This window comes from Anoplophora glabripennis, unplaced genomic scaffold, assembly GCF_000390285.2.
Source record: "Anoplophora glabripennis isolate ALB-LARVAE unplaced genomic scaffold, Agla_2.0 scaffold251, whole genome shotgun sequence".
Lineage (NCBI taxonomy): Eukaryota > Metazoa > Arthropoda > Insecta > Coleoptera > Cerambycidae > Anoplophora > Anoplophora glabripennis.
Window position 1 is genome coordinate 16653 of NW_019416333.1, and position 24890 is coordinate 41542.

Genomic DNA, 24890 nt, shown 5'->3' on the forward strand with positions numbered 1-24890 from the left:
AATATGCAATTTCATCTATGTGGTGAAAGTATTCGATGTTGATAGGTACTATAAAGGTCTACAAAAATATAGATATTGGAAAATATAACAAGCTTACTACTTATTTGAAGAGTGAATCGAGAGAATAAAGCAAAAAAAATGCTGCAGTATTGGAAAGAGCACATATTGAAGAATTTTTGACTGGGGCTTCCGATAAAGAATATTTAATGATTAATCCCTTTACCTTTTACATATTGTTTATATAGGTATATAGTGAACTTTGAATTATTTTAGGCTGCACTGATAATGAATTGACAAATTTAACAATTACTGACGTAGTGTTTCTTGTTGTTCTTAGATCATATTCATAATATAACATATGCATATAGTTACAGAGTGCTGTGTGCTGTGTTCCGTTTACTCATCATTAAAATGGATGCAGAAACTGTGGAAGTTAGGGTCAAACAAGTAATTACCGTCAAAAAGTCAGTTTTAAATAAGGACATAGTGTTGCTGTTGTAGTTTCATAAATTTATAATAAAACCCAATTTAACAATCCACCAATTATTTTTAATCATTAAACTGTCAACAACTATGACAAGTAGTTTTGATCGATATATGTATGTATATAATAAGTTCGGAAAATACAAATCTTAAAATTAATTTTTAGCAAAAATGAAATGTTCGAATAAAAGTATCGTATATACTCGTATGTGCTTCTCTATTAGTAGATCTCAACACTATGTACCATTTCAAAAATTATAAACTTAGATAAATTATCTAATTATCAGTTTAATTAAATTTGAGAAAGTACATAATTTTGAGACTAATCAAGAAAGAAATACGTCCAATTTTAGCAAAAAAAAAAAACAATTCACATTTTATAAATCATTCATTTATTAATATTAAAATAACCTATTTTCACTGAAAAACTGTTAGTTCACATTAAGCTAAGATATATATCTAAGAAGCTTATATCATCTACATCTTAAAATATGTAGATTAATAATAAAGAGGCGAAATGTGATATTACACTAGTAATAAATTAACATTCAAATAAGATTTATTACAAAACTATGAACTTATTATTAGTTACTTTTCACAATATATATGCTAGGCAATATCCAAAACTAGGATTAGTTCATGGCAAACGATATTTATTTAGTCCAAATAAATACTTTTTTCAGTGTACAGGACGTTGGCAGTTACCTACTTGTTTCAATACCTGACACCAAAACGAGCATTTCAAAAATTTACAATTATAGAAGAAGGTTTTTGTGTGAATGTTGTTGAAAAATGCAGAAAATATATTTCTCTGCGCCCAATTCTCCTAATAAAAATGTACTTCAACCTGTTGGAATCAACATATTGGCGAAGGTACCCTCAATACTTGCTTCATTTCTGAATATCGGAATTCCAGAAGCATATACATACTGGCCATTGTATGAGGCGCACTTCAACAACTTTATTGGCTTATAAAGGTGCTGATCTTACAACCATCAAATGGCATGGTGGATGGAAGAGCTCCTCTATAGCAGAAAGTTATGTTGGGGACTCTATATCTAACAAACTTGATATTGCAAGGAAAAAATAGCCGTTCCTTACAAGAAGAGACATCCGTAACTTGTACAAATTCTTCACAAACTTCGGCAGATGTTATGCGTTCCGAAAATGATGGCAACAATGCTACAAGGGTTGTTATTAACGGAAAGGAAATTAAATGTGATAAAAAAACGAAATGTCTATTACTATAAATGTAAATGTTAATGAATAAAGTTACTTTATTTCACTAGTGAATAAAATATCACTTTAGATGGTTCATATTTATGGATAAAAGTTCGATTATAAGGTGATTGTGGATAAAAGATGTATATTTAAAACATGGCAAAATCAGTTATTTCTATATCTTACAGGAAACTCTATACAGATATCTCACATTAAAATTGTTTTAGTGTAATTCATTAAATTTTTTTTTGTTCTTCTAAACGGAGTGCCTTTATGAAACCAAGTAGAGAATTCTTATAGTCTTATGTGAAATTTTCATGAGACTTCCATTTACAAAATAAAGTAAAATTTGTTTAAGTTATTTTCAACTCCACATTTTGAACCTCTTTTAAGACAGATCAATAATAATTCGATATTTTTTAGATTTTTAGATCGTTTAGATCGATTATATTGTTTTTAAAAAGAATGTTTTTTACTCCGTCAATTCTGTTTGCAGTAAAATTATTAAATACACGAAATTTAAAATTGTAATTGCTCTGTTTTCTTTAAAGGCATATTTCTTGCTAATAAACCCTCCTAATTTCGTTTATAAGTGGAGTTGAAAATTCTTTTTAAACAATTTTTTATGCATTTACAAATGCCTTTTTGTTGAAAACGGTTGGCTTTATAAATATTATTCACAGCACTTACTTCTAGAAAAGTACGGTTACAAATTTTTAATGATTCGGCGTAATGTGCATAGTGTTATTTTCCTCTTTAATTTGGTTTGTGCTAATATTGGTTATTCAGAGTTACCGTGTAAACTTAATTTAAATGTCCCTAGGTCTACCACTCACACTACTGAGACTTTTTATTTGAGAAGATCTAGAACTAATGTATTGCGCTATTCTCCTTTATATGTAATGTGTCGAAATTTTGCTAATTCGCAGGACAAGATTGATATTTTCCATAAGATGTTACCTAGTATTAAGAAATTATTTTTAGGATAACTTTGTTTAAATATGTTTTATTGTTTGTCATATATTGTTGTATTTTCTATGTATTTTCAAGTGTATATGTATTTTCTGCTGCATTTTGTAATTGCTTTCTATATTTTTTGTTTTTCTCTGCTCTGTAACTGTGATTTTCCCGTAAGCAGTTGTAAATTTAAATAAATAAATAAATAAATAAATAAATAAATAAATAAATAAATAAATTAGCAAGATTAAGCAGAAAAGTTGGGGGAAAAGATTTTTCCAGCCCAAAATACAATACACAAAAAACTTTTGGCAGTTTAAATGTGTCCTAATGGTTGCTTATGGCACCCTCTAGAAGATACAATGAAATCGTCGATATATTCGAATTTCTTATCCCAAAAAAAAACCCGGATACAAAATTTCACGAAATTAGCTCGAAGTAGTCAAAATATATTTAGGGTCACAAAGGCTGAAACAGCACCATTGATCAACAACGACCGGAAGGAACCAAAGCGCTCGCTGCGGTAAAATTCTCACTCATGTTTCAACTCTTTCCACAAATTCTGCGGAGCAACCTAGCCATGTGTCCGAACGTCTACCCAGATGTTTTGCAGGGCAAAAAAGTTGAAACAAGAGCATGTCCAGCTTTCTTAAACAAGACCTACAATCACCCAGCTCAGATACTAGAGTGGATACGAGTAGAAACCATAGAGAGCTAAGGGTATAATTCATTTGAAGTCGTAAGAACGTTTCATAACAGTTAAGGGTTTATTTTTCTGGAATGCTGGATATTTACGTGCGAAACCATTTTTATTACATAACTTCTTGCGTTCACCCATTTATCATTAAAATCATTCAAATTGCAGTCATGATAAAATTCTGTAGAGTTTACAAAAGTACAATTTCAGCGTAGGTACCTATCCTTAATATTTCAGTATTTGTCAAAAGGAATAACCACAAATTTAATAAATTACGTATTATCAATTTTCTTTGGCACTTCCCAACATACTAGACGTAAGAATTTAAACCATTAAAGGTCATTAAGTTCATTACTATTATTATAGCTAAATGGCATTTAATGTATGTCGTTTAAACACGGCACGCAACAAAAGTATTTAACAGTAAGGTCTCACCTTTAAATGAAATATTTAATAACTTTCCTAAGGGATAAAATTATAGCTAATTGCTTGGGACTCGAAACTGGCCAGGTAAAAGTAAAAACTATTAGTTCCTTTCATTCTGAAGTAATGGTTGATCATTAAATGTCCCTTACAAATTCTCAAGTAGGTATACCAAATGTTTTAAAATAAGCAGGAGATTTTCTTAAATATTGCTTCAAATGCTCTATTTTGAGCCAAACAAAGTTCATTAAAAGTTTTACTGATAAGCTTCATATTCCGAACTAATTGACCCAATTCACTATTTTGTACGGGATGTTGAAATTTAAAATAAAATCAATATTTTTCAAAAATATAGCCCGAAAATGGGGTGGAGGGTAAAAACCGCTCCATTTTTTTGTGGTTGTTTTTTCCCAACCTTTGTCCCAGAACAGCAACATTGTAAGCCTTCATCCAAATATACTCTTTTCTGTGCGAGAGCACCAGGTGATTCCGGATATAATATGAAATAACTTATTGAGTTCATTTGCTACAGAAGATGACGGGAAATTAAGACGTTAAGTAGGTAATAAATGCGCGTATTTTAATCAAGTACTTATTAAGCTGATACATATTCATTTAATTGACGTTTTTATAAATTAGTACGGATATTCACACCTGACTCACTCAAGCGGAGACTTTGTGTACAAATTTGATTGATAATTAAAGAAACTTTCGTTTGGTGTTTTAGTTTATATTTTAAGATAGCTTAAATTAAGACAAAGTGGAGGAAATATTGTATGCAATTAAGTCGTGTACTTAGTTATCCTAATCATTTCAGTCAAAATGGTGATTGAATTCTTTTGAATGTTCTACAAGTACAGTTGGATGCAAATTATTTGTTTTTTTAATCTCTTTCCAAATAATTTACATCCAACTGCACTTGTAGAACATTCAAAAGAATTCAATCACCATTTTGAATTTGACAAAACCGAACTGCTTGGGCATCAACCTATTCCTTCAAAAAGGTTACTCGAGGAAATGATTTATATTAAAAAAATAATAGTGTTAATACGAAGAAGGATATAGATAATTTAAACTTGGTTTATTATAATGTAATTGATAAAATACCCTTGCAAAAATAAAAGGAAAAAAGAAAGGGAAAAAAGTAAGAGGAAAAAGAAGCATGATATCTACACACATTAGAATCAACGTATTTTTCTACTGTCATTCTGCTGAACAGTACCTAAGACGTTACAACAATTTTTACTGTGAAAGAAAACCGCGTTGAAATTGTTCCATGAATTATAAATACTATAAATACACATATAAGTATCTAGATACCATCTTCTTAATATTTAGAACTGTTAAGTTGGACAACAGAGACTTCAAATTTCGGTGAGTGAGTAATACCTATGTTATTTTTAGAGCTGTTTTAGAATTTTTCTTTTTCGGGTTTTATGGTAATTGTGACAGGAAAATTTTTTTAGAATTATTGTAAATGTATTTGTTTTTTTTATTTTAATACCTTAACGAATTTTATTAAAAACATTGTTTGTATTTTAGAGCCCTGAGGATGGTGTAAAATAACAACGAAACATTGGCAATGATTTAAAATATAGTGTTCTTTTATTTATTGATCTTTATCCCACTAAAACCTTGACTTGGATAACTAATCAAGATCGCAAAAACAGTGGAAACGTAACTATAATTAATATTAACATTCAGAGGGAGTTTCCTTGACCAAAATAAGAAAGAAAGTTCCTATAAACCTATGTACGAAAATGCTTCGTTTCGGAGATACAGGGTGTTGAAATTTAGAGAAAATACAAGGTTTTTACTAATATCTGGAGAACCCTAATTCCGATTTTTTTGAAAGTTTTCAGATAAATTAACCAATTGTAAAGGAAACGTCGACCAAATTTGAAAAATCCAGTTCAAATGTTATGCTATACCGACTAATTTGAATTAAAATGTAAGTAAAATGGATAGAAATAAAAAAAATTCGATTCATTTTTAATCCTCTTACAAGGCATACAAATTAACAAAAAATGCAGTTAGTATGTAATAATTACGCGGTCATTAACAAACTGAAACGCTAATTGTAAAAATAAAAATGAACAACGCAAGTAGTAGGTAATACTTTTTTTTGAACTATTCCTATAAAAACCAACATTATAATGCACTTAACTGACAGTAATTAATAAACTCTCGGCAGGTGTTACAGTCGCTATACAGGCGATGTTTTATTTTTCCATGTTTCCATTTGTCAATCTTAATAAATGGACCAAACCATTTAGACTCATTAGCGTGAAATTCAAGAATTATTTAACTTCCCGTAGTTCATTTAAGGACATTTATTTCTTTTAGTTGGCTAACTTGATAGGTTAACAATTTCTTGACAATTGTATAGGTAAAATAATATTTTTTCCGAGAGTGAGAATTTATAAATTTCAATACATTATTGTTGAAAATGTCTTGACATTATGTCTTTGAAATAACTATAATAGTAGTTCTATACCCATAATATCCATAATTAAAACAGAATATTTACGTTGCTTTTGCTTTTGAAAAAAACTATAGATATAGGTACTTTGTCTCAAAACGAAGCATTTCCAAACACATTTACAGGATTTTTTTATTCATTTATGACTTAGAATTAGACATTTTGGCCACAGGGTGTCTCAGAATAACGTATACAACGGAAGACCACCAAAATTAAGCAGATTTAGGCTACCTATATCCGAAATCGCTTCATTTGGTCGTTAGATGGCCTCAAAATTCGTGAAATTTTTTTGAATTTCGTAAGTAACTCGAATATGTATTAATCGATTTTGATTATTTTTGGGTGTTGACTTTTGCTTTCTACAAATTTTGGTGTTATACAGAGTGTTTTTTAAAATTCGCCATTCCTACAAAATTGATAAGTGATAATATCCGTTCATAACTTTTTTCTCTTTGTGCTAATAATAACAACTATTTTACAAAAAAATATTTTTTAAATGTCTACATCTTCCTGCCGCCCATATACTTAACAAAGTGGACTATTAAGTCATTGATTTTGTAGGTTGACTGTAATTTCAGTTTAATCTTTAAGTACATTCGACGAATTAGTCATTTACAACGTGCCTAATTTTATTGAAATAATTCGTAAAAACAATCAAATATAATAAAAAATGCTGATGATAAAAGTAACAAAGTTGAGGTTATTAAATGTAATACAACTTATTATAAAAACTGTTCAAATGACCACATTGTTGTTTCTACAACAAAGGTTAATTCGGCGAAGAAATGGAAGGATACCCTTTGCAGTTCTTAAGAGCTATTTTTAAAAACATTTATGGCATTTTGGATATGACTCCATAACCCCTCATCAGTGTTTGTTGTGGAAGCATGCACTGTTGTTTTCAGAGTGCACCAAACATAATAGTCGCAAGGTGTTAAGTCTGGTGATCCATCGACGAGGGAATCTTTGATTCAGATACTGCCGGACATTTACGGTGAAATATGGTGAAGTGCCATCATGTATAAACCACATGTTAACTCTGGGTAATAACGGCATATATCTTCCAATAACTAGGGTTTGGCAAAAATTCTAAATAAAATTCCCCATTCAGTCTATTGGGTAGAATAATAGGGCCAATATTAATGCTATCAATGATCCCAAATCAAACATTAATGCAAAATTCATGCTGATAATGTTTCACTTTGACAGCATGCGGATTTTCTTGAGCATACACTTATTTATTGTGAATATTTATTATTCCGCTTCTAGTGAAACAGAATTGTCAGGTACAAGGATTTAAAGATCAAACTGAAATTACAGTCAACCTACAAAATCAGTGACTTTGTTAAAAATTATAATATGGGTGGCAAGATAATGTATGGGACATTTAAAAGATATGTTTTGTACCCAACCCGCTTATTTAATCAAAATTCTACAATAGGCCCAAAAACTTCCAAATGGTATCACCTAACAAATAAAAAATAGTTGTCATTATTGCCCTAAAGAGAAAAAAATTACGAACGGATATTATCACCATACATCAATTTTGTAGGAGTTGTAAGTTTAAAAAAACACCAAAGAAAGACGGAAAGCAAAAGTCCACACCTCAAAAATAATCAACATCGAATGATACGTATTCGAGTTATATACAAAATTCAAAAAATTTTCACGAACTTTGAGGCCATCTAGCGGCCAAACGAAGCGATTTCGTATATAAGTGAATTGGAAATCTACCTATTTTAAGTCCACTAATCTGTGGTCTTCCGGTTACTCTGAGACTCTGTATATTGATACCATAAATCTAGATAAAATCTACACATGCTTGTTACTATATAAAATAGGCGACATAAGTAGTCAAGTACCAGGTCTTGTCCAAAACAGCCGTCTTTTTTTAGTTCTAAAGCTCTACAACTGGAATCGTCCATTTAATTCACATTTGTTGAACATTTTGAACCTTCTACTGAGGTATTTGAATTTAAGTAAATTTACTTTGGTGCGAAAATGCTTTAAAAGTTACATTATGTTTATCATGAAACTTTTAGACAAAATCTTACTTTTAAAATGGTTTTTCATTTATATTTACGAGAAGCAATAAAAATCATCTTAAAACATTTCATTCTCATTCTAAATGATATATTCGCACAAAAAATACTAATTTCTCTTAAAATCGTTAGTTTTTTTCGAAAAAACATAGAAGCTAAGTATACAAAATGACCGTATATCTGAGAAACAGAAGATTTTAATAACTGTAAGTATATTTGTATAAACATTGTAGTTTCTTTAAGGAAATTAAAAATATTATTTTTATTATCTTCCCAATTCCTGCCTCTGAATTAATTTATACCTACAGCGAAATGTTATTATGTATCAATCAGTTTATATATTTACAGTTCTCATAAGCATAGTTGAAATCTGTCGTTTTCGAGATATGGTCAATTAGATATCTTAAACTTCTTTTTTTACTAACAAATGGAATCTCTTTTCACTCGAAATTCAGCAAGTTTAACAGAAATTGACTAGGGGCAATTTTTGCGTGGAATTGACGATACTTAATTCATTCAAAAATTCAATTTCCTGAGACGAAAGCAATTTTTGAAATTGTTTGAATTCAATAAAAACATGAGAACTAATAACAGGATATATGGTTTTTAAGGAAAACATTTTATACCTTCTCATATCACTTTAAAGAATCTAAGAGTTAAGCTTCCCTCCCAAAAATGAAGATTAAAACGGTACACGTTCTAGATTTATTGCAGTGCTTATTTTTTCTCAAAAGTGACATATCATTTAGTCAACATGGTTGCTATTACTATTACTATTATTATTATTAATGTATGCTTTCAAGTTATCCGTTTATTCATAGTGTTTTAATATCCATCCATTAACTAGGCTGGTTTAAACATTTACGAAACTAGCGGCATGAACTATTAAACACCCACTCGAACAGTTTTATCTTTTTATAAATCAAACCGAGCCCATAAACAAGATTCGGACTAATTTACACTTTTCAAATGAAGTGGCACGCCAATTAATTAGGAAGGAACCAAATTTACATTTTTTATAAATATCAATTAGTTGCTCTTGTTTGCGAATTAAAATATTATCTTACATCTTTTCTATATATGGAAACTTTTTGAAATAATCGTAATAAGCTATGTATTAAATTCATAACTTCGCTTCTGATACCTACACTGTAAATAAATCGGTCTGAGTGAATCCATTGAGTGAAATTATCGAGTATATTTTCAATAAATTATTGGTCATTTTGATAATTTTACACATTTTTGATAATAATAGTACTAAAACTGATAGTTATCAGTCCAATTTTGGCTCAATATGTAATGGATGATTTATTGGATAAGTGTATACCAAAATTGAATTTTAATCTGCCTTTTTTAAAGAAATACGTGGATGACAAAATCTGTGTTGTACCTAAAAATGAAATACAACATACTTTAAACATCTTTAATGGATATGATGAACATATTCAGTTCACTATTGAAACTGAAACAGATAATAGTGTACCAATTCTCGATACGAGATTAATTAGGACACTAAATAACACAATTATACTAGATTGGTACATAAAACCTACTAGTAGCCAACAATTTATGAATTATTACTCAAAACATACGAAAAAAATGAAAATAAATTTGGTGTTGGCAATGAAAACAAGAATACAAAGAATCAGCCATCCTAGTCTAGTGGACAAAAATTTAAAAATACTTTACAACATTTTTTTAAAAAATTCTTACCCACGGTTTTTTTTGAAAAGGTTAATTTTTAATACAAGTAATCAATTCACTGTAATTAATCCCACAGGTGTTTCTGAACATAATATGCAAGATAATAATAACAATGATAGTAATAGTGATCAATCAAACCAACTGGCCCTTTATGCCTCTATTCCTTTTATTGAAAATGTTACTCCAAATTTGTTAAATGTTTTTAAAAATGAAAATCACATTAAATTAACACAAAAATATACAAAAAAAATTGGCAATATACATAGTAAATTAAAAGACACTGATGATAATTTAAAAAGGTCTGGGGTGGTATATGGCATTCCTTGTAACAATTGTGATAAAATTTATATAGGTCAAACGTCTAGGGTATTAAAGGATAGAATAACATCACATAAGAGTGATATTAGATTAAAAAAACAGTCGTGTGCTTTGGCGGGGCATAGTATTGAAACAGGACATAAACCAAATTTTAGTGAAACAAAGGTGATTTGTACAGAAAATAATTATAATAAAAGAATTTTTTTGGAAGCTTTTGAAACAGCCTTTAATGATGATGCGTTAAATAAAAAAAGAGATACACAAAATTTAGTTATGAATTACTCATATTTGTTGGCATTATCTAAACAAAATTGACATTGTATATTTATAANTTATCACATTTAACTTCCTTTCCGGTTGTAGCATTGTTGCCATCATTTTTGGAACGCATAGCATCTGCCGAAGTTTGTGAAGAATTTGCACAAGTTCCGGATGTCTCTTCTTGTAAGGAACAGCTATATTTTCCTTGGGTTTTCCTTGCTATATAATTTGTTAGATATAGACTCATCAACATAACTTTCTGCTACAGAGGAACTCTTCCATCCACCATGCCATTTGATGGTTGTATGATCAGCACCTTTATTGACCCCAATAAAGTTGTAGAAGTGCGCCTCAAACAATGGCCAGTATATGCTTCTGAGGGTACCGCCAATGTTTTGATTCCAACAGGCTGAGAAGTATACACTTTTGATAGATGTTTCTTAAAAAGAATCTGTCTTGTGTTAGGCGAATTGGCTGCATAGAAATATATATTCTGCATATTTCAACAGCATTCACGCAAACGCCTTCTTCAATAGTACATTTTCTTGAAATGCCCGTGTTAGAAAAAGAAAAATTATTTTAACTATTGCTTTTTTCAATAAATATTTTTTCTAAAAACAAAACTGTTAATTATATTTTTCTATACCCTAAACTGTACCACTATTGAAATATATAGGTGGCATAAAATTATGGGAACCCCAAAAAATCTCGTAAGATATGCATATACGTGATCAGCAACCTCGGAAACCTCCGTATATAAAATTTGGTGACAATCGGTAAACTTTCAAAAATTTCGTCCGCCATCTCGATATCGCCGCCATTTTGAAATTTTTGTAATGATCAAAGTCATCTGAACGTAAAATTTTCCGCTCTTTTTTTTCCGGGGTCGAAAAGGGGGGTTCCCATTTAAAAAATCGTCTTTGACCCCAGTGGTCATGGCATGGTCACCACTGAATAACCAGGGTAAAATCCTAACTTACCCTATATTTGGTTTTTCCGGAGAATGCATATCTTGCGAGATTTTTTTGGGTTCCCATACTTTTATGCCACCCTGTATAGGTTCGCATTTAAGATTTAGATTAAAATGTTTCATCTATTCTGTTCTGTTACCGTACTAGAAAAACTATATAGAAATTATAATAATTATTGTACATCACAAAAAGTTGTTCAGCTGAAAACTATTCACTGATATAAAAGCGAAACGGCGGTATACCGAACAGACCGTCCCGAAAAGGACAGTCGTAGCCATTAAATGAAGATAAAGTCTCGTCAGGGCATATCAAAAAATTAAATAATGCACCCATCGGCAAGTTAAACAGCGAATATGCGCAGAGGGCAACATCAAGCCGATATTGTTAACAAATTCACATACATCAGCCGGCAAGTGGCTGCGCAGGTAATTCACAAACGGTACCGGTTAATTAACAAAGCATTAAAGTAAAGATTTAAACAGGACGTAAGAGGGAATATCTCGATTAGAGCGGGGCAATTGGCATTATAAATTGAAGAAGACGAGTCCCAATGATCGCTGATTGACGTCGCTATTTCATTGCCGGGTTGACAAACTCTTTACTGAGATGTTCTAGAGAATAAAAAGTCCGCCTGATCTGCGCCATATTTGTACTCCTGCTGTCGTGTTCGTACATTTCTCGGTAGACATTATTGTATGTCAGATATTACTGAAATAGTAATTTAATGATGTTAGATGCGGAGAAATGTTCTAACTAACTATGATCTTCGAGAAAAATTTCATATATTTTTATGGCGCTGATGGTGCCGCTTAAGGCAAGAACTCAACTTGGTGGCAATAATTTAGAATATGTGCGCCTAAAAACACGATTCCGCTAATCCAGAGAGAAAACGCATTTCCTTTGAATTGGTTCGAAAATAAACATGGATGTATGTAACACTACACGGAAAAAATGTCTTGTGCGAACTACTACATTATTGTCGTTTTCCATTTTGTGCAAAAACTATCACAGCATATACAGTGTGTCCCTTGTTGCAGGTTAACACCTCTGGAAATGTGAGAAGCCTGTGGATTTTCTGTAAGCCAATTATTTTACAAATAGTACCCTGATGGGAGGTTATATTCTACTAATCATTTTATCGATGTGACAAAAGCCTGGCCTACTAAGATTTTTTAAAAGGGTCGTTTCTACAGAAAGTATTAGGCATTTTTTATCAAAAGGATAATATTACCAGAGTATTTAACACCCATCAAAATACCGAAATTTGAATGACAAATGTCTATGGAGTGTTTTTTATGTGGTGCCAAACTTCGAAAAATCAGACAATTAAAAATTATAATAAGCAGGCCAAAGTTTGCCATGAAAGTGAAAACAAGTACCAATCCGACAAAGAAAAAAATACAGGCGTCATAAATTTAAAACTTTTAATCATATTATTTAATTATAAAAATAATAACTTACAAAAAATGTAATGAATTATAAATTGTTAAACAAAAAAATAGCTAAATTAAGTTTTAGTTCTCTCCACCAAACCTCCTTCCAGTCGAACACATTTTTCCAATCCTCTTCTTAAATTTAAAAATAATTTACATAGCTGTTGTGGAGTGATCTCTGCACAAGCTTGTCTTATGCAATTCATTAGGTCATCCAAATTCCTTGGTCTGCTTTTATAAAAAAAATTTTTTATAAAACCCCGTAAGTAAAACTCCCTAGTACGAGAAAACAAAAGTTTAATTTAGATTGTTTTTCAATTTTTTGTTTAACAACTTAATATTTGCAATTCATTACCCACATTTTTTGTACGTTAATTATTACTTTTATTGTGGCCGCAATTAAAAGTGTTAAATTTAGTGTTTGCACTTTTTCTTTGTCCGATTTGTACTTGTTTTCACTTTTATGGCAATCTTTGACCTTGTTATTATAATTTTCAGTTGTCTGGTTTTTCGAAGTTTGGCACCACATATAAAAACAGTCAGTAGACATTTGTCGTTCTAATTTGGTATGTGGGTATTTTGATGAGTGCTAAATAGCCTGGTAATATTATTTTTTTGATAAAATAATGCCCAAACCACCTTCTGGAAAAACGGCCCCTTTAAAAAATCGTAGTAAGCTTTTGTTACACCAATAAAATAATTAGTACCTGTACCTGTCTTCAGGCTATTATTTGTAAAAAAAATGGACTGCGTAAAGTCCACAGCCTTTTTAGAGGTGTTAACCTGAAAAACGCGACACACTGTATATCAAATATAGTACTTTTATTGCAGTAAAATATTTACTGCTGCCCCAACAGGAATCACTTAAAATAAAAGTTTTGATTTCTTGCCTAAAACTTCAAAATTAAAAATCATATCAAAAATCTGTTTCGACCTGATGATTTCTGTTAAAAAGGTGCCAAATTCACAGAAAACGCAACTTTATATCTTTTATAATAATCGACATAACCTATTATCACATTTAATATAGGATCTAACTCTTTTAACTGGCTATTTAAATTTAACGTCTCAGTTCTAAAAAGTAAGTATTATGTTATCTCTATTGTTGCTTTTTGCTAATTTTGGGAAATAGAAAGTTTCCCAAAAACCACGAGCTAAAGCAGGGCATGAAGAAGTACAACTACCTTGAACGACCAGCCCAGTAGGGATACAATCCACTCCAGAACCTGAAAAATTCGGAGGGGCCAAAAGTGAAATCCTAAGGCGGAACTACGGCGGACCTACCATGGAATGCGATCGAACGTCAACTCTGGTACTTTTCATTTTATTAAGCAGGATGAATATCTGTCAATACTCAATATGACTTTAAACTTCAAAGCTCATTGCATTGTATAAAATCCATTGCATACTTTAAAGCTATATATCTATTGTATTTGTAATTATTATCAATAAACAAATTTTTCCAATTCAAAACAATGTCGAAAATTTTTGCAAGCACGCCGCCCGAGGCCCAGATCATCAATCTAATGTCAAATCAGCTCAAGATTTTCTGTGCCTGTGGCGAAGATCCTAAAGAATGAACTCAAGCTCCAAGCAGCTCAAATCGGAATTTTGTGCTTATGGTGGAGATCCTAACGCAGATAAACCAAACTCCAAGCTGTTAAAAAATGTAGGTCTACAAGGAGACCTGCAAAAGTGCTTAGGCAAGACAGAGCTTATAAATGTATCCACATTCAAAGTAGTCTGCCATTGCAAGGGTATATCCAGGTTGTAGGCAAACGACAGTTAGACAAAGGAAGTCGCATTGGAAATGGACCAAAAAGACCAAGTCTGCAATCAGCGGCCTCTCCACGATAAGTCAGCATTGTTGGAGGATTACGCAGCAACCCAATTCCTCAGAGTCGAAGTTACGCTGGCGGGAGTCAACGACAAGAGGACCACTGGGATGCGACGTCAAAAGTCACTTGTATTGTTCTACTCGTAATGTTTCGCTCCTTACTTTTTAATTTCGATTTTTGATTGTCGATGTTTCAGACTTATCCAATTTTTATTGTGGTGTTATTTATATACTCTAGGCATGTACTACAATTTGTTGATATACTTCTCATTATGTTCCTTTCTACATTCCAAAAATTTACTAATACCTCCTCAAAAAATTTAATTATATAGGGTGTCCCAGAATAACGTGTACAACGGAAGATAACAGGTTCGTGGACTCAAAATAGGCAGATTTAGGCTAATTCACCTATATCCGAAATCTGTATATTCTGAGTCCAGGAATCTGTAGTCCTCCGTTGTACACGTTATTCTGGGACACCCTGTATAATGTGACTAATATTTAAAATAATGGAAAATGTACATATTATCTGTAGATTTTTTATAATCCAACATTTTTTTATGCATAATATAGTCCTGTAATTGTTTATATATTTATGGTGGCAAAAAACTAAATAACGTGTATCATATCTAGTGTGTTAAATGAAGCAATTATGCTGAAAGCAAACATGTGCATTTAGGTAATACAGGCTCAAAGTGCAATTTTAAATATTCTGAGTAGAACCTGTTATCCCCGATAAAGGAAATTTAGCTATCTTAAATTACTTAAAAATTTACAAGTTATGTCTCTATCAACGGCTAAAGTACTACAATTATGTAAAATTATGTAGAGGTTGAGAATACAAGCATTTTAGTTTGTTATATGTATAGTGTCGTTTGCTTAGATGTTATAGTAATATTATTTAAATCTGTGACTATAAATTCCGCTTAATGTGTATATATAGTCTTTAAAGTTTTAACTATAGAACGTTCAATAAGGCAAAAAAATAATACGAAACAATCTTAAGCTATTTCTATTTCTTTCTCTTTCAAATGTCCCGCATGCCATTTTTCATTTCTTTCATTGATTTAGATAAAATAATATTATTTTCTTATAAACTATGATAGGTACAGGATAATGAAATACTGTCCTTAATATACTACCTATATAAAATATGAACGTTTTAAATTTGAACAAAGGATTTATATTATTCAGGTGATTCAGTCATAATGTCATTAATTTTAACCATGCATTCGGAAGGCCTAATAAAGACAGAAAATAGAAAAAAATGTACTGGATCCTTTCAAAAATAGGCAAATTGCCGATAATTCGGTTGCCGTACGTTCGAACAATGAAGAGAAACATCTGATTTCCCAGTCGTCTTGAATGTTGCAATTTTAAAATCAAAATTCAGCGGATCCTAACTTTATTAAGCAAAGTGCCATGAACGGAGGGGGAGTGTTTTTTTAGCTGTACTGTCATTTTAAATAGGTAGGTACCATACTACTTTTTGAAAAGCAATAAGTCACATAATAATATAACACTAAAAACTCATTTTCAATTATAAAACATAGTTTTTGTTTATTCGTTGTCGTTGAAAACGGATTAAAAACACATTAAAAGCTAGGTTAATGACCGAATATGAGGGTAGGTCAAGATTCACTCTCGATAAACCTTTTTGAGTTGAGCGGTCCGGAAAGAGGTTTAAATAATGATTTTTTTCAGTGTAAATATGCATTTTATCCCCGTTAAAATTAGTGAATTATGACTTAATCACCCTGTATATTTCACTGCTAATTTACATAAGCACTAAAATCATTAGGTGTAGAATGTATTCTATGAGCTTAGTTGAGGATTCCTGGTAGGAAAAACACCTACTCAAGTCCGCTTTTACGGCATTTGCTATATTTATTTACTCATTACATGATTAAGTGGAGCCAGTTAAGGATATTATTCTAGTAAAAACATATCAGATATCTCTGAATAAGTTGTAGCTAAGTGCAAAGGAAGACTGATGTAATTAATAAATAATGTTGCACAGCAAATGTTCGATTCTCAAATTTTACAATTACATCTTGCCTAATTGTTTATTACAAAGCTTGAAATTATCGACATTAGTTTTCTTAATATGAAAGTACAGGATTATTATTTTATTGTCTTTCAAAATAAAAATTAAAAAAATTCTAGCAAAGAGTTTTACGTATACATATAGTGAAAAACAATATAATTTATCCATTTTTTAATTTACTAAAAAATTTCCTAGATTATTGCTAAAGTTTATTAAGTAAATTCTTCAATTTTTTTGTTATTAAAGAAATTTTATTTAATAAAAAGTGTAAAAATATAAAACAATATTACTTACAATTCCCACTTCTACTTCTGAAGATATCTTCGCAGCTACATTGGTGTACACTACATAGATTCAGATCCTGATGCAAAGAGCAAAGTTTTCGACCACATCCTTACACGTGCGTGATACCTAAAATAATACAATACATTCAGAGACGTAGGCTTAGAGTTTCGCAAAACTGTTAACTTAATAATTGAATTATGAACAAGAAATTCAATAAAAATTATTTTTTTATTTGTAATATTTATCATTTATACAGGGTGAGTCGCAGAGAATCGCAGCAAACTTCAGGAATGGATTGTACGCGTCAAAATAATTAGAAAAAACTAAAATGTTGTTATGCGATTTTCATTTGTTTTCAAGTTATAATGTAGTTGAGGGGTCCAAAGAAAAAACGAAGTATATTCATTTTAAATAATTTTACAGGAAGATAGAAAAAATTAGTTGGTCTTTAAAAGTTACTTTTCTGTGTACATCTCATTTAAACATTCAATAGTAAAGATGCCCCCACATGATTTTTTTTTCAAAATATCCTCAGACAAGGATATAAAAAAATGGAGAAACCTGCTTCTTGCACAGTATTTGCATATCTTTCTGAATAAAATTTGTGTTGAGTGGTGTAAGCTCTATTTTTGGTTGAAACAAAATGTTACATAGTAATAAAATAATAAACTTACATACTAATTTTCTATATGATATCTAGACTACAAGCCCATCGGAAATTTTCAAGGGGTCATTTGACCCAGCCATTTCTAAAGTATATAGGTTAAACAAAAAAAATTAACCTCGACTTAATGCCGTACAAAAATAGCAATACCGGAAGCCAGGAAAATTTTTGATTTTCAGAAAATTTTGACCCGGGTTTTGGTGATTTATTACAGTACGGCATTTATTCTGCAAGTTTCGGATCGATACATAGATAAATTTTTAAGCGACGCCGTACGTACTTGCAGATACAGGGTGCAACCCTCTATCTGTAAGTATCGTATGGGGGGGTGATTTGAACCAACATCAAACTCACTAATTTATATTCTATTTTATAAAATAATGACATTTTTGGCCATGCCGTACATTTTTCATGAAACATGTGCTTACTATAGGAAAATTAATTTCCCACTGAAAAGTAGGATTTCACGGTAAAAAATTTTGGTACGGTATTAATATATTTTATTAATACTGACAACAATAATCAACAAAAACAAAATGCCGTACAAAAGAAATGGTTCTAAATGGCTTGAAATATATTTTTGAAAATAAGTATTAATTGATTTTATAGAGGGTGTAACGTAAAGGTTGGGAATAAATTAATCGGTGGATTCTTTAGTTCAAAAAATAAATTTTTGTCATATGAAGTTATGCTCTACGGGTTTTCTTTTCCAAGCTACAGGGCGCTAAAATATATAAAAAAAATTAGTTTTTCTCCAATAACTTTGGAACATTAGAAGATAATGGAATGAAATTTTATCCATACTTTAATTTGATAATCCCCTAGTAACAGGAAAAAGATTGGCTTTGTAAGTTACTCAGTGGCGTGCGTACGGATTATACCGTAAGGTTTTTCGAAGAAAATTGTGGTAAGCCACTGGTGAAAACATTTTTTTGATTTTTTTTATCCACTTTTTATTTTAAACAAAATTACCCTCTTGCGATTTATTCATAGTTCTTGTCACTTTCCCGTAAATAAACGTTTTGTAAATACCATTTTTTCCCACTTCTAACTTAGGAAAATGAAAATAAAAACATTATGAAGTATGCTTTGACCAAGCCAACAGAATTTGTTTTCAGATGTTTTCAGACAAAACATCATTGTCAGTTATGACATTTAGCTTTCCTTAAGCGGTTGTATTTTGGTTTAGATCTGTTAGAAATGGACTAGTCATTTCCAGAATTAGCAGATATGCATTTTATTTACGGCCTTACCAACGGGAATACTCTGATAGCAGTGCGACTTTAGAAGAAGTTCCAATTGAAACACGCCAGAACATGTGGTTTATGCATGATGGCGCCCCAGCCCACTTTAGGCGAGAAGTTAGAGAATACCTCAATGAAACGTTCCCCAACAAATGGATAGGTCGTAGAGGGCCAAGAGCGTGGCCTACTCGTTCTCCCGAACTTAATCCATTGGACATAGTTTATTCCATTCCCATTTCTGATGTACAGATTCTTCGTCAGAGTTGAAAGGGGCTGTCAGCAAATTCGAGATATGCCTGGTATTTTTGGACGAGTAAGAGAATCCATGAGAAAACGCATTGAAAAAGGTATTGAAGTTGGGGGGTAACATTTCCAGCACCTTTTGTAATCTTGTTTGTTCTTTATTATTTCTTATTACCTACTCAATAAATTCTTTAAATTTCTAAGTCACTGGTGTTTTTTTTTTTTCATTATTGCCAAAATAATGTGATATTTTAATATCATTTTCAATACAAATAATTCTTTTTTTAATGCCTATTTGACCATTTTCGGTGGTGAGTCAAAGTATACATCATAATGTTTTACCTATGTTAGCAGCGGGAAAAAATGGTATTTACAAAAGATTTATTTACGGAAAAATGAGAAGAGCTAGTAATAAAACGCAAGAGGGTAATTTTGTTTAAAATAAAAGGTGGATCATAAAAAGATAATAAAAACATGTTTCTACCAGTGGCGTACCACAATTTTCTTCGAAAAACCTTAGGTACGGTGTAAGACGTACGCTCGCCACTGAGTAACTTACAAAGCCAATCTTTTTCCTTTTGCTAGGGGATTATCAAATTAAGCTATGGATAAAATTTCATTCCATTATCTTCTAATGTTCGAGAGTTATTGGAGAAAACCTAAATTTTTTGAAATTTTTTAACGCCCTGTAGCTTGAAAAGAAAACCCGTAGAGCATAACTTCATATGACAAAAATTTATTTTTTAAACTAAAGAATCCACCGGTTAATTTATTCCCAACCTTTACGTTACACCCTGTATAATAGATGTCATGATTTGACATTTCACAATATTATTTGTTTTTCACAGCAGCCCTGATGAAACAAGAAAAAATAAATTTCTTTCCGAGTTATAAAAATCATGTCTTTAGAGAAATTACCTAATTTTAAAATGTAATGGTACTCATGTTGTTTCTTCTTTCTTAACATGATATTTTCAACCTTTATACATTGTATTTTACTGTTTTTACTCATTTCTAAAAGACCCCTATATTTTCAAACTAAAATAAGAATTTTCAGTTTTTGGGACTTTGAGGCTCTATAAAAAAAAAAAGAACGATATAAACACAGTCCCACAAAAAAAGTATCGGATCTGGTATTCAGACCCGTGTATTTCTATGTATTTTTTTCCGCTGAATCCGAATCTGCCTTCAGATTTGGCCCAACGGGTCTGAGTTTCTGAGGGAAAATTAAAAAACAGGTCAAAATTCACAAAAAACGTCATTTACGATCGACGAAAGTTATAAAATGTCAAATTATTCTACCAGCTCCCTAGACGTATGATTTTTCACTCGTTTAATTCCAATTTATCATCGTAGAGTCAGGCAAACTGGTCCAATTTCATGCAAAACAAGAAAATAGATCAAAAACGCCATTTTCATGGCATAATTCGTGTTGCAGAGTTCTGGTTCCATCTTTTTATCCACCTACCCATTTATGAATTCATACATCTTTCTAACATCCATCTGTACCACCTATAAAACTCACCCATCCACCCATCTATCCATCTACTTTTTGTGCTGAGAGATGAGATAACAGCCTAGAAGATTGAGAATGCAATAAAACTTGTAGAATACTCTACTTTCTAAACAAAAGAAAACGATATCTACAAATCATTCTTATTTTTGTTGCTATAACGTGTTCTCTTCAAAGGATCTATGCAAAGGGTTACGCTTTCGTTTAGACCCTGTATTTTTCGTTTCTCTTTTTAAGAACCAACATAAATCGGCCATCATGTTGTGATCCCATCTTCCTTGATAACGCTATTCTATAACCTTCATATGCTGATGAGATCGTTCGCCTTGTTCTTCGCTATAATCTCTACGATTTTCAGGAAACCAATCCTGTGAATGAAGGAAGTGCAACTTGTAGTCCATCAAACATCCCAGGTCTTGGAAGTCTTTTATCAGTTTTAATACAATTTCTTCGTTTTTAGGACTTTTGTTGTTTCCTAAAAAATTTGTCGCTACAACTTTGAAACTAGTCCAAGCACTCTCCTCAACGCTACTCATTGTAGTGAAAAATGTTGCATCCTTGAACAATGTCCGAATCTGAAGTCCATCGAATACACCTTCTTTCAATTTCGCCTCAGAAATATTCGGAAATTTTCGCCCTTTGTATATGTAGAGCGAAAACTTGTTGGTTGTTAAAAAGAGAAAAGAAAAATAAAACGAATACTCGAAAACGTAACTCTTTGCATAGATCTTTTGAAGAAAAGAGAATACGTTATAGCAACAAAAATAAGAATGATTTATAGATATCGTTTTCTTTTGTTTAGAAAGTAAAGTATTCTACAAGTCTTATTGCATTCTCAATCTTCTAGGCTGTTATCTCATCTGTCAGCACAAAAACTATATGGATGGGTGGGTTTTATAGGTGGTACAGGTGGATGAATAAATATGTGTATTTATGCATGAACGACTGGATAGAAAGATGTTAACACGAATATGCCATGAAAATGGCGTTTTTAAGCATTTTGATCTATTTTCTGTGTTTAAATGAAATTGGACCAGCTTGTCTGACTCTATGATGATAAATTGGAATTAAACGAGTGAAAAATCATACGTCTAGTGAGCTGGTAGAATAATTTGATTTTTTATAACTTTCGTCGATCGTAAATGACGTTTTTTGTGAATTTTAACCTGTTTTTTGAATTTCCCCGAAAACTCAGACCCTTTGGGCCAAATCTGAAGGCAGATTCGGATTCAGCGAAAAAAAATACATGGAAATACATGGGTCTGAATACCAGATCCGATACTTTTTTTGTGGGGCTGTGAAATTAATGAAATTTTGGGTTTTTGGATTTTAAATGGTGCTGAATAACGCAGTGTTGTCAAATTTCTAATAAAAAGATCCCTAGTACGATTTTCCAAAAACATCATTATTAAATAAAATCATAGCAAGCTACGAGATAACATTATTTCCTTAGCAATATATCCTACTCTGAAAAAAATTGACATTAAAATCACCCCACTCTGTAAAATTCTACACTGGTGTACCTGATCAAATCTGAACACACTGTAGATGTAGTTTGTTTATTTACTTCATTCTTCATTTCGAGCATAAATATTCGTTGAAGATTTAAGAAAAATTTTGTTAAAAATTCATCTGTATCAGCAATCTCAACTGCAACAGTTCTAACTCGCTATGAAAGGCGTGCAGAGAACTTCTCAGATCGACCGTAACTATTTCATGTCAAACAATGAGAGCCATGAATGGGAGTTTTTGTGCATGAATGAAAGTAATTCGGAATACATGCACAGTCGCCTAAATAATTACTGGAGAGGTTCACCCGGACGGCACCGCGTGAATCCGAAACGGATGATTGTAAGTTGCTTCCGAGCCGGTGGCGAGGAGGTTTGGCCCTCACGATCCTCCCGAGGTAATAAGAGACCGTCACGCAACCAGCTCCTCTCTAATAGAAGCATTTAGCGAGATAAACTGCCTCCTTTCTTACCTCGGGCACAAAAACAATGAAAAGAGGTTACCGTGCACGTACCGAATGTACGTAGCGTTTTTCATTCTCCACTTTTTGTGGGCCGTAATTGCAGACGAATAAGATTACCCCACTTTGGGATGGACGCCAGAAGTAGGCCTATAAAACTGTCTATAATCATCGGTAAGCGACTGTAAATTATGCAGTGCCTTACTTTCGTTGCTCGCCTTATATGTGGATATTTTATTTTTGGCCATTTTTTTCTTGGGAATTTTGGTGCTGATGGAGGTGTGTGCTAAGAGAAGAGATTTAATATAAAATTAACTGTCACTCATTTTAACACTTAGCAATGTGCCATATTTCTTCAAAAAAAGATTCTCATGAAATTAAATAAAACCATAAATGGACTTCCTTTAGTATAGTCTTTTCAAAGTGAGTTGAACATGTATAAAAACGCCTAGCAATAAAATTTTATGAGTTTCATAGGCGTCCCTAAAAAAGTTTTCTGCTAAAGGTAAAAAATTATAATTATTTGTATAGAGGGTGTCCGCAAATTTCAATGCAATAATGCCATTTTTCTCAATAATGGCTTTCTGTAGGCGATTTCCTGAAGAGACAGATTTTTTAAAAAATAAAACGACCTTTTCAATGTTGCTGCTCGTTTTAAAAAAATACGACCACTGTAAAAGTTTTGATCGCTAAAAGGGAGAGGTAACCGGAGAAAACTATTACCCAGTATATCTATTTGACTAAAGCTTTAAGAAATAATACGCTATAATAGTCCAAATAAATGTGCCAAATTTTAAAGCGATCGGTAAAAAGGTTATGAAGGTTATTAGGTAAATTATTTTTATTTTTGACAACTTTGAAGGCTTGTAACTTAAAAACCAAACATTTTTATTCAACTTTTTTTTCGTAAATCGCATTTATTTATCGTCGTGAATACGGTCAAACGTCGTCGGTGAAATTTGAGGACATCCTGTGTAATCACAACAAATTTCGCATTGCTGCACAGCACTGCTAGTCCATTTGTTGATAACTGAATTTATGGCCAGGTTGTCCAGTACGGCTGTGTTTGTGCCGCGTTTACCCGTGCGCTCATTCTTCAACTGGGCGACCAGACCTGTATATGGGTATGGCTAAATGAATATTGAGAAGTTTTTCAAATTTTTCAATGCCGAGTTGCTGCGACCGAACCTGGTACATACTGCCAACCTCTTGGTTCTTCAATTGAGATCGGAAGGTCTATACTTCGTAGTTACAAATGATAAATTATCACTTTTTTACATTTGCCAGATATTGGAATTAGAACACCTAAAAAATTTATTTTCTATTTTCTTCATATATCTTTTTAAATTATCCAACAGTTGCCATCTTCCTTTTCTGAACTATCATTTTATCTCTGTCATTAAGAAAAATACACATAAAATAAAAAGGAATACATTACTAAGAACTTAATATTAAAAAGACAAATATCTCTTACACTTCTTTATTAACTACAACTACTTTTGTGACATCATTAATTTCGTCACATTTTCAGGCGGCAACAGGCTAAACAATCGCTATTAAATAAATAACTAAAAATTTTAATTCTGAAACATTTTGGGCTATATACAGGGTGTTCCAAGTCCAGCTTCGCACCTGGAAAATGTCGGAATTAAAAAAAAACTGAGAAACGTCGATTTTCTTTTCAAGGGGGACACATGATGGCGTAAGTTTTGGTGTCTTGGAAGCTATCCCTTTCGCAGGGATTTATTAATTTTTTAATTCCGATATTTTCCAGGTGAGAAGTTTTAATTGGCACAACCTGTATATTTCCAAGTACACACATGAATAAATATCACAGCATTGCAGAGTCCTTGTTACACTTTCTGGTTCTGGACCTCGTTAGTAATAGTTAATTACATTCTTAAGTGACATTCGTATATCCCAAACCATAACACAATGTTAATTTTGCATTAAACCACGTATTGATTGCTTACAAGAATGTATTCTACTTAAGTAAATTAATAAAACGACATTTGAGAGAATTGAATGTATACCAATTAATTAAAAAATATAACGATATTAACTATATAAATGATCTTACAATAAAAGAGAACATA